Source organism: Lethenteron reissneri, chromosome 72 (genome assembly GCF_015708825.2).
Source record: "Lethenteron reissneri isolate LAM-NWPU_2019-01 chromosome 72, ASM1570882v1, whole genome shotgun sequence".
Taxonomy (NCBI): Eukaryota; Metazoa; Chordata; class Hyperoartia; order Petromyzontiformes; family Petromyzontidae; genus Lethenteron; species Lethenteron reissneri.
Window position 1 is genome coordinate 6,880,128 of NC_083850.1, and position 11,387 is coordinate 6,891,514.

Consider the following 11,387-nt stretch of genomic DNA (forward strand, 5'->3'; position numbering starts at 1 on the left):
CTTTAGTAACGAATTGTCATGTTCTGTTTAAGTGACAATCCTTACTATTTTCATGTGGCGGGTTTAGCAATATATATTTTTTACATACGCAATTTAACCCCAAAAACCTGTTCGATTGAACATATACTATACATATTTATTAGCTGAGTGCTATTCAATACTTCTAATGAGATTTAAATACCGTACCTCCGTTTATGGTGTAATAAATTATTAAACCAGTTTATAGTAGTTTAATGTTTAGTGCTATCGTTTATAATGTTACAGTTGACATGTTATAGAGTACAGGTGATCTCCAGTATACTTCGGGATTAGGGACCAGAATGCTGCGAAACGATTTATAACGGGGCCATTCCCCTCTGGGAACATGTTTATGGGGAGACAGCCAAGATGCTGCTCGTTAAGGGCAGACTTGTGTGACGGTGATTAGCGAATACTACCGAATAATTAGCTCACACTCATTTATGACAAGATTTGTCGTAATTTTGGTTGATTACGGAGAACAAGACACCTGCTATGTTGACGAATTCTTATCACAAAGTGTACTTACCTATATTGCTAAAATATCGTTAACACTAGAATAAACTTGAAGTTCCTAGCCATCTCATCACGTTGCTTCAAATATGCTCTAGGTTGAGTGTCCTGATGTGGTCTGAAGCATTTACTGTGATTAAATTGAAGCATTAAAAGCGGTCCACAACCCTCAATTGTGCAGCTTGGAATAATGGAGGAATTCTAAATACATTTTTTTTTAACCTGAGGCCATAATTAGGAGGTACATCACAAGCGAAAGCGATAGTATTTTCCAATAATATCTTCATTAAATCGAGAACGAAAGTAGGAAGTTCAAATGGTGTCATATACCGCCTAATATTCGAGTTGGATCTTTGGGGCTGTACAATGTGTAAAGTTGAAGGTGCTAGGTGTTGTCTTCTTCTAACAGCTACTAACGTGCGTGTTGTCTGTTTTTAGGATTTGTCCATTGTTGTTGTTAGCTTTGTCGTGCGCATTTCTTGTTGAGTTCTGTCACTTTAGTGTTGCAGTTTGTTAAAGAATTCGCAATGTGAGCGTGATGTTTTGCTTAGTGGGAATTTCGCTTTGTTACAATTTGTGATTGTTATAATAATTGTAATGATTCATAAGCTCATGAGCTTATAATGTGTTTGTGCGTTTATGTATTAATAGAAAACTGTCTATTGCTCTTCTTATACCATTGAGATGGAACATTCATCCAGCAGTGAAAATCGTGATTCTATAACGACCGTAGTGTAATTGTAATTGTTTTAATGCGATCCTTGCACGTAGACTATACATACATATGAGCAAAGTGCTATTCTAATAAGACCACACTGTTATTCTACTGCTTCTAATGATATTATAATACCTTACCTCCGTTTATATGGTTATCTGACTCTGAAGATGTGATGAATGTGCAAATGTCTTCCCACACACAGGGCACATGAACGGCTTCTCGCCCGTGTGTGTTCTCTGGTGTCTCTTAAGATGTGATGACCGTGAAAAGGACTTCCCACACACAGAGCAATTGAATGGCTTCTTGCCTCCGTGTGCGTGGGGCTGTGGAGAGCCTCTCTGCTCCATGTGAGTGTAGTAACAGCAGCGGTGTTATTGAGTCAAAAGTACGCTATCGGCCGCAAGGATGTTTTGGATTTTGTTAACTGCTAAAACAAGAACGACACTCGCGTCTAACCGAGACGCAAAAAAATCCCGCTAATTTAACGACGCGAAAATAGACACTTACTAGGAGATTCACGGTATATCGATGTCTGGAACCCGTCTGAAGATGTCGCCACGAACTCTCCCGACGCAAAGTCGCCTAACTGTCGACACAGCAATTGTGCTCGCCAGGCTGCGTTGTCTCGCGGTTGAAGGGCGATCAGCAGAGCGACGAGTCGAGCGTCCAACCTCATCAAGTTCCCTCTCGAAATGGCATTGAGCTCTGCTTCTGAGCCGCCTTATAACTCCCCCCCTAGGATCCAATCCTTTGTCTTTCAGGATATTTGCATTTGATTGTTAATTTTTGAAGGCACAATCCGCATGTCTATTAACATACCGAAGGGTAATGTGCCCATTGTGCTTCATGCACAATGGGCATCTCAGTGTGTAATTGTGCGTCTATTTTGAATAAAAACTTTGTCCTCGATTTAAAGTGAATGCAGAGAAATTAGCATGTAACTTTAGAAAAGGAAGAGAGCGGCCTTCTCGACGAGGGAGTGAAATCCAATAGGTAATCTTCTTCCTAGCGTTGTTCCCGCTGTGGCGCAGGGTCCGCTTTTCGGCAGTCTTCCCCATTTGGCTCGGTCCAGGGCATCTTCAGGGGATGCGTTGACCGTCTTTATGTTTTCCTTTATTCGATCCATCCATCGCTTCTTCGGACGTCCGCGTGGACGGCGGCCCTCTGGTTCAATACACATGGCAGTCTTGGCCACTGATGACTCTTCACTTCGCATCACATGGCCGTACCACCGAAGCCTTGCCTCAAGCATCTTGTCCGCAATGGGGGCCACACCAAGTCGATTCCGAACGTCTTCGTTCATGACACGATCCCATCGAGTGAGTCCGAGGCTCCATCTGAGCATCCTCATCTCCATGGTGTGGAGAGCTTGTTCGTGTACAGTTGTGGCTGGCCAGCACTCGGATCCATAGAGTGCCACCGGTCGGACGATGGTCTTGTACATTTTTCCCTTCAGCCTATCCGGCATTTTCCTATCACAGAGGACTCCGGTGACTTGCCTTCATCCATGCCGCATTGACTCGTGACCTCACATCAGTCGTGATGCTACCATCTGAGCTGATGGTGGAACCCAGGTACTTGAAGTCCGTCACTTTCTTCAGATCTTCTCTGTCAATGCTGATGGTGCCGTCGGTTTGGGGGCCACACTCCATATACTCCGTCTTTTTGATGTTGAACCTCATCCCGTTTTCTTCCAAACGTTCTTACCACATGCGGGTTTGTCTTTCGACTTTTCCTCTCTCTTCATCTGAGAGGAGGACGTCATCCGCGTAGAGAATTGACCATGGCAGGGGCGTGTGCAGGTCGGCAGTGATCGTGTCCATGCACAGGATAAACAGGAGTGGTGACAGGGCCGATCCTTGGTGCACTCCAACGCTGATGGGAAATGGCGGTGATATGCCCACTGCACACCTGACTGCACTGGTGACGTTCTTGTATAGGAGTTGCACCCAATGAGGAACGACACGTGCACAGCTTTGTTCTTCTCTCTGTGCCTCTCCAGCAGGAGCCTCGCCGCGAATATGGCGTCCGTAGTGCCACATCCTTTGACGAAGCCGCATTGGTTGGGTGATAGGGTGACGATGTTTCTAATCCTCGTGTCCAAAACTCGCTCAAAGATCTTCATCGCATGACACAGGAGCCGGATTGGCCTGTAATTCGAGCATTCTGCCACGGCCCCTTTACCCTTCCAAATTGGATCCGTCGTGCTGGTCGACCAGGCTTCTGGGACCTCACCGGTGCTCGTGATGGTGCTGAAGAGTTGGGTAAGGAGGGCAGCACCCTGCCTGCCAAGGATCTTCCAGGCCTCAGCAGGGATATCGTCCGGGCCAGTCGCTTTCCCATTCTTCATTCTCTTGATAGCTTGTTCCACTTCGGTGATGGTGATAGGTGAAACCGGATCGAGGACGTGTTCAGCGCTAATAATAGGTTGGTGGGGAAATTCCTGGTTGCAGGTTCCAGAGAAGTAGTCGCTCCAGCGTTGAAGGATGGCGGGCGGGTCTTTGAGAGCGCTGTGATTCTCATCCTTTATGCATTTGACCTGACCAATATCCTGAGTCGAACGATGGCGCGCCTCTGCCAGTCGATAGATCTTATTGGCACCTTCTGGGGTGTCCAGTTTGACATACAGTTGGTCGTATTGAGCTAATTTCACCGCTGCTACTACTCGCTTCGATGCCGATTTGCAGTTTCTGTATTGTTGGTAATCCAGATCTGCGAGCGTTTTGCGCCACTTCTTGAAAGCTAGCTTCTTCTCTTTCACTGCTAGCTGAACTTCTTCGTTCCACCACCATATTTGCTTGTCAATGAAGTGTTTTGCCGGCTTAGTTAGCCCCAGTGCTTCCGTTGCTGCTGTGCACAGTTGGCCGGCGAGATCTTCCCAAATCGCATTCGCTGGTCGGTTGGTGTTCACGTCAATCTGATTGAGGGCGACTCTCAGCTGATCTTTGCATTCCTTCATCCGCTACCACTTAATTCGCTGCTGTTCCGTTGTTGGTGGGCGATGTCGCTGGCCAATGTCCATTTTCATGTCCATGATCAGGATGCGATGTTGTGGGGTGATGTTGTTTGATGGTATGACTTTAGTGTTTGTCACCGTTTTTAGCTTATCCCGCTTGACAAGCCAGAAATCAAATTGAGTTGATCTCCCACCACTGGCGTACGTAATGAGATGGGATGGTCTCTTCTTGAAGAAGGTGTTGGCGAGGACAAGATCATGGGCTTCCGCAAAGTCCAGGGCTCGGTTTTCCTCATCGTTCCGGGTACCATATCCTTGGCCACCATGGTTTCGAGGGTATCCATCCCGGGCGTTTCCAACGTGTCCATTTAGGTCTCCACCAATTACTAACTGCTCTTCTCCATTTATTTGATTGCATGTGTCCATCAATTGTTCCCAAAATTCCTCCTTGGTATCTGCTGGGCAGCCAGGCTGCGGCGCATACCACCAAAGTGTTATTCAAATAATTTTAATCCCATCCTGATCCTGCACCTTCATGTTTCACATATCCCACCATTGGTTCGCACGTCCATATTACATACATACATGTTACATGCATACATATTACATGCAGACATATCTCATGCATACATATTACATACAGACATGTTACATATTGACGAGCCAATTGTGATTCCTAGAGGACCACGGTGTGAAGCTAAGAATTCGAATTCAAATATCACACTTCAATGTACGGTGTTCTAATCTTTAACACCAGTTTATTGTTATTTTATAGCGTTATAATGTATAGCTCATAGCTTATATTGTTAGAGTTCACAACATTATAGTTTACTATAACACTAGTTTGTAGTGTTATTTTAAAGCGTTACAATGTATAGCTCATAGTTTAAAGGTTATATTGTTAGAGTTTATAATGTTAGAGTATGCAATGTGAGTTTACAATTTGAGAGTTTGTGGACGTGCCCTGTTCTCGTGGGACTCGACACGGATTTGGAAATGATTGCTATGATCATGTTTGAGCTGGGATGAGCGACTAATGTTTACTTTGATTAATCATAACTGTGTGTAGGTTAGTGCAATCGGGGCTTAGTGAATACTACTCATGAATGAACTCATTCTTCTTTCGGATATAAATTGAAATCATGTTGGTAGAACAAGTCGCCTGCCTTTTCTAGACGAATTGTTATCTTCAAGTGCGTCCGTAAATATACTGCTAAAATACACAGCATAGGGAAGGCTGCCTTGTTTTGGAGATGTAGTTTGGCTAAGGCGCTGTGGCCGGGTGATGACACGGATTCTGAAACAATGAAGTTAAACACTCGCTGCTTGGCCCGGTCGACAGCAGCGAAGGCTGTCATATACCGCCCCATTTACGAGTTGGATGTATAATGTGTATAGTTGAAGGTGCTAGGTGTTGTCTTCTTCTAACAGCTACTAACGTGTGTGTATTGACTGTTTTTTGGATTTGTCCATTGATGTTTTTCTTTTTAATGCGGCCTTTTTTTGTTGAATTTTGTCACTTGAGTGTTGCAGTTTGTTAAAGTGAGCGTGGTGTTTTGCATGTGGGAATTTCTCTGTCACAATTTGTGATTGTTTTAATAATTGTCACCATTCATAATCTGATGAGTTTATAATGAGTTTGTGCGTGTATTTATATAAATATATTCCGTCTTTTGTTATTCGATTACATCTAGCAGTGAAAATCGTGATTGTAATATGACCATGTTGTAATTGCATTTCTTATACGACCATGCTGTTATTCTAATGCTTCTAATGATTTTATAATACCTTACCTCCGTTTATATGGTTATTAATTAAAACACTAGCTTATAATCGTTTAATGTTTAGTGTTATAGTTCATAGAATTACGGTTTACATGTTATACAGTACAGTTTATCCCCGACATACTTCGGAATTAGGGACTGGTACGTTGATGAACGATTAACTACGGGGACCTTTCCCCTCAAGGAACACGTGTTAATAGGGTAGACAGCTAAGATGTTGCCGGTTAAGGGCATACTTGTGTGACGGAGATCCTCCACCTGAAATTATCTTAACATGTGTTTGCTAGGAACATTATAAAATAAAGAACGGACAAACATTTGTTAAAAATACGTTTTTATTCATCTGCAATCATTTTTACGTCAAAACTCGAAGGGAATATTTATTATATTCTATGTTCACACATTTCCAGTACAATGCAAACCATATCCGTTCTAGGAATACCAAAGCGTTAAAGTATCATTCTCCATGATTTCCTTATTAGTTCACCACATTTGTTCACTGTGCGTATATGTTGAAGTCAAGGCCATATATCCAACGAACGCGTCACCAATGTACATCCTGAAATCAGCTATCTAAAATCGATTAATACCAATCAAAAAAAGCCATACACTTGACAAAAAATCTTTAAAATGTTGAGTAAAGATGTACCTACAGACGCATTCCAACTTTAGCTCAACAGGAACATATAACGACTACAATTGAACAGTCTCACAACCAGTGCTCATCACACCACTTCGGCAAGTAATCCGATAACATTACAAACCACCACTGGGCACGTCATTAAACTCTCACAAACTGTAAAACTAAAATAGTCAAAATTACACACAAAAGTACTCGATACGGCTTAATAGGTATAACCACATGACATAATATTTTGTCAGTCACCCCGAGCTCTCTGGTTGACTCTCGAGCCACTCCATTACATCCAGCCATCTCTCGGGATCCAACTGCATGGGATCGAAGGTGGAATTATCTTCAGGACTCATTGCAGCACCTTGAACTTCAGCTTTTGATTTCAGTTTCCTATCATTGTGGACCTTCTGATGCTTGTTCATGGTTGATGACCGTGCAAATGCCTTCCCACACACAGAGCACGGGAATGGCTTCTGGCCCGTGTGTGTTTTCTCATGAGCTTGAAGATTTGATGGGTGTGAAAATGTCTTCCCACACACAGAGCACAGGAATGGCTTCTCGCCCGTGTGTGTTTTCTCATGAGCTTGAAGATTTGATGATTGTGCAAATGTCTTCCCACACACAGGGCACAAGAACGGCTTCTCACCGGTGTGTGTTCTCTGGTGAGTTTGAAGAGTTGATGAGTGTGCAAATGTCTTCCCACACACAGGGCACAAGAACGTCTTCTCACCCGTGTGTGTTCTCTGATGGTTTTGAAGAGTTGACGAGTGTGCAAATGTCTTCCCACACAAAGGGCACAGGAATGGCTTATCGCCCGTGTGTGTTCTCTGGTGAATCTGAAGATGTGATGGCCGTGAAAATGTCTTCCCACATACAGAGCAATTGAAGGACTTCTTGCCTCCGTGGACGTGGGGCTGTGGAGAGCGTCTCTGCTCCATGTGAGCGTAGTAACAGCAGCGGTGTTATTGAGTCAAAAGTACGCTATCGGCCGCAAGGATGTTTAGCGTTGAGTTTTGGATTTTGTTAACTGCTAAAACAAGAACGACACTCTAACCGAGACGCAAAAAAATCCCGCTAATTTGACGACGAAAACGTTTAAGAGTTTATCCCCGAAAATAGACACTTACTTGGAGATTCACGGTATATCGATGTCTGGAACCCGTCTGAAGATGTCGCCACGAACTCTCCCAACGCAAAGTCGCCTAACTATCGACACAGCAATTGTGCTCGCCAGGCTGCGTTGTCTCGCGGTTGAAGGGCGATCAGCAGAGCGACGAGTCGAGCGTCCAACCTCATCAAGTTCCCTCTCGAAATGGCATTGAGCTCTGCTTCTGAGCCGCCTTATAACTCCCCCCCTAGGATCCAATCCTTTGTCTTTCAGGATATTTGCATTCGAAAGTTAATTTTGGAATGCAAAATCCGCATGTCTATTAACATACTGAGGGTAATGTGCCCATTGTGCTTCATGCGTGAATATGTAAGTGCATCTCTCAGTGTGTAATTGTGCGCTTATTTTGAATAAATGAAAAAACATTGTCCTCGATTTAAAGTGAATGCAGAGAAATTAGCATGTAACTTTGGAAAAGGAAGAGATCGGCCTTCTCGACGAGGGAGTGAAACCCAATGGATAATATTCGTTTACAGCGTTACAATGGATAGGTTGTAGTTCATATGTTATAATATTATGTTTCACTATGATAGAGCTTAACATGTGAGAGTATACAATATCAGAGTTGATCAAATGCGACGATCAAGGGCGTCAATCGGGTGAGTTTGATCAGAGGCTTTAATCAAAGGCGTCATCCCATCACGGAACACCACCTCCCTGGGTTTATTGCAGCAACAGAAGCAACTACAGCAGCAACAGCAGCGACAACAACAGCAGCAACATCACATTTCGAGGGCGACACAGCTACTTCCGATTTTGCTGCCCAGCTGTTTATAGTCGGGACCTGCTCTCACAGGACCCCACAAGTCTTTGGAAATGATTGCGATGATCATGCCTGAGCTGAGAATTAAGTCACTCAAGATTACTTTGTTTGACCATAACTTTAGGTAGGTTAGTGTCATCGGGGCTCTGTGAATACTACTCATGAATGAAATCACACTCTTGTATGACCGACATTGTACTAATTTTGGTTGATCGAGTAGAACAAGGCACGTGCCATGTCCAGACGAATTCTTATCAACAACAGTGTCCTTAAATATGATGCTAAAATAAATGTTAACATTGGATTAAACGTGCACCTCTTAACCCTCCCTCGCATTTACGACTAACGATTTGCACTTGCACATAATATACATTCAAGCACAGTAAAATGCTAATACGACAATATTGTTATTCTAAAATTTAAATGCGATTCTTGCCCTGTACCCCCACAGTTCACATATCCGACCCCCGGTTCGATTGAACAGATAATTTACATAAATATGTGTAGAGTGCGATTTTAATACTTCTAATGAGATTTAAATACCGTACCTGCGTTTATGGTGGTATAAATTATAAAACCAGTTGGTAGGTTTTTTTGTCGTTTAATGTTTAGTGTTATTGTTTATAGTGTTATCAGTTTACATGTTTTTTTAGTACAGGTGATTCCCGGTGTACTTCGGTTTTCTGGACCTGAACGTTGCGAAACGATTCATAACGAGGACCTTTCCCCACCAGAGCGCAAGCCGCTAATGAAAAGAACTCGGGGCGGCGGGAACACGTGCTTCCATGAGCAGTGGGGGACAGGGCATGGTTGTATTGCCCACAGGTGCCACCGGGAAAATCCCCCAAGTTGCTCCGCCCATGGCGGGGTCAGGTAGAGGTCATAGAGGTGGGTGATGTAAAGACAATGCGTCAACTAAGGGACAAGTGGTGACAACAAGATAAAGAGAGTTCGAGAAGGGAAGGCGGGACCAAGTGTGGGCGGAGGTTCACGCCGAGAATGAGAGAGGGGGAGGAACGAGGTTTGGGGCTGTGTTGGCTGGTTGCTGTCTCGTCGTCGTCGTTGCTATATCGTGACGCCTGGGGTCTAAAACCGCGTTAAAGGCCCATGGTGGAATCTTGTGCATTTCGGGGCGTCAAGGGTTCGCACCACAGCCTTGAAGGGTTAGGCAGGTCCCTGGCTTCTTTTGAGAAACATGACTGGGCTCCAGGCACCGATTCCTCACACGCGGGAGATCATTGAAGCACCCCGGGCCTCAGGGGCTAGGAAACTGTGAGCGCCACAACACATTTCCTTTGGTGTACGGTTTCCGTTGCCGAGAGCCACACCACGTGGGACACACCAGACTTGGGCTCTACAGGACATGGGGATGAGCTGTCCGGGTGGGGACGGACATAAGTCTTGAGGCGCGATGGGTGGACGAACCAACGGCGACGCCCTATCTACATTCGTACACACTTAGGCCGTTTCATCTCTATGACTTCAGCTGTATCACTATAAACGATACCACTCAACATTAAATGACTATAGACTGGTTTCCTAATTCATTACACCATAAACTGAGGTACGGTATTCAAATGTCATTAGAAGTATTATAATCGTACTCTGCTCATATGTATGTAAAGCGAACGTTCCATTAAACCGGGGGTTGGATATGCGAACTGTTGGGGGTGCAGGGTTAGAATCGAATTTAAATTCCTAGAATAACAATATTGTCGTATTAGCATTTTAGAATTTAAATTCCTAGAATAACAATATTAAATTCCTAGAATAACAATATTGTCGTATTAGCATTTTACTGTGCTTGACTGCATGTTACGTGTAAAATGCAAATTGTTAGTCGTAAATGCGAGGCAGCGGTTAAGAGGTGCAGGTTTAATCCAGTGTTAATGTTTATTTTAGCATCATATTTAAGGACAATATTGGTAATAAAAATTATTCTGGACATGGCACGTGCCTTGTTCGTCTCGATCAACCAAAATTAGTAGAATGTCGGTCATAAAGGAGTGCGAGTTCATTCATGAGTAGTATTCGCTAAGCTCCCAGACACTAACCTACACACAGTTATGGTTAAACAAAGTAACGTTTAGTCACTTAATTCTCAGCTCAGACATGATCGCAATCATTTCCAAAGACGTGTGGGGTCCCGCGAGAGCAGGTCCTGTCTACAAATAGTCGAGCAGCAGAAACAGCAGAATCGGAAGTAGTTGCGTCGCCCTCAAAATGTGTTGTTGCTGCTGCTGTTGTCGCTGCTGTTATTGGTGCTGATTTAGTTACTTCTGTTGCTGTTATGTGTCTGGTGGTTGCTCATTTACTCAACACCACCCATAATCATCAACACAAATCATCAGTATCAACACCCATTATCATCATTATCACTATCAACTCACCATCACCAACCATCGTCTCCACCACCACCACCCAACCATCACAACCAACATTCATCATAACCATCACCAATCATCCATAATCACAACAACCCATCATCATCACCACCCATAACCATCACCACCCATCATCATAAACTCCCCAATCATTACCACCACCCATCATCATCACTACCACCCATCATAATCACTACACATTATCATCACCACCATCCATTATCAAGAAACATCATCATCACCACCCATCATAAATTAACAAACACACAGAGCTACAAACATAGATATGTAACCTTACACAGACATCGATAACAGACACACACAAATAAACAATCTCATTAACAACTTAATTATAAAAAGCCCTAATTACCACTGCCAGGATAGGTGCACACAGACAAATCCTTTACACAATAATAATTTACATGGAACTCAAATTCACACTTAGTACA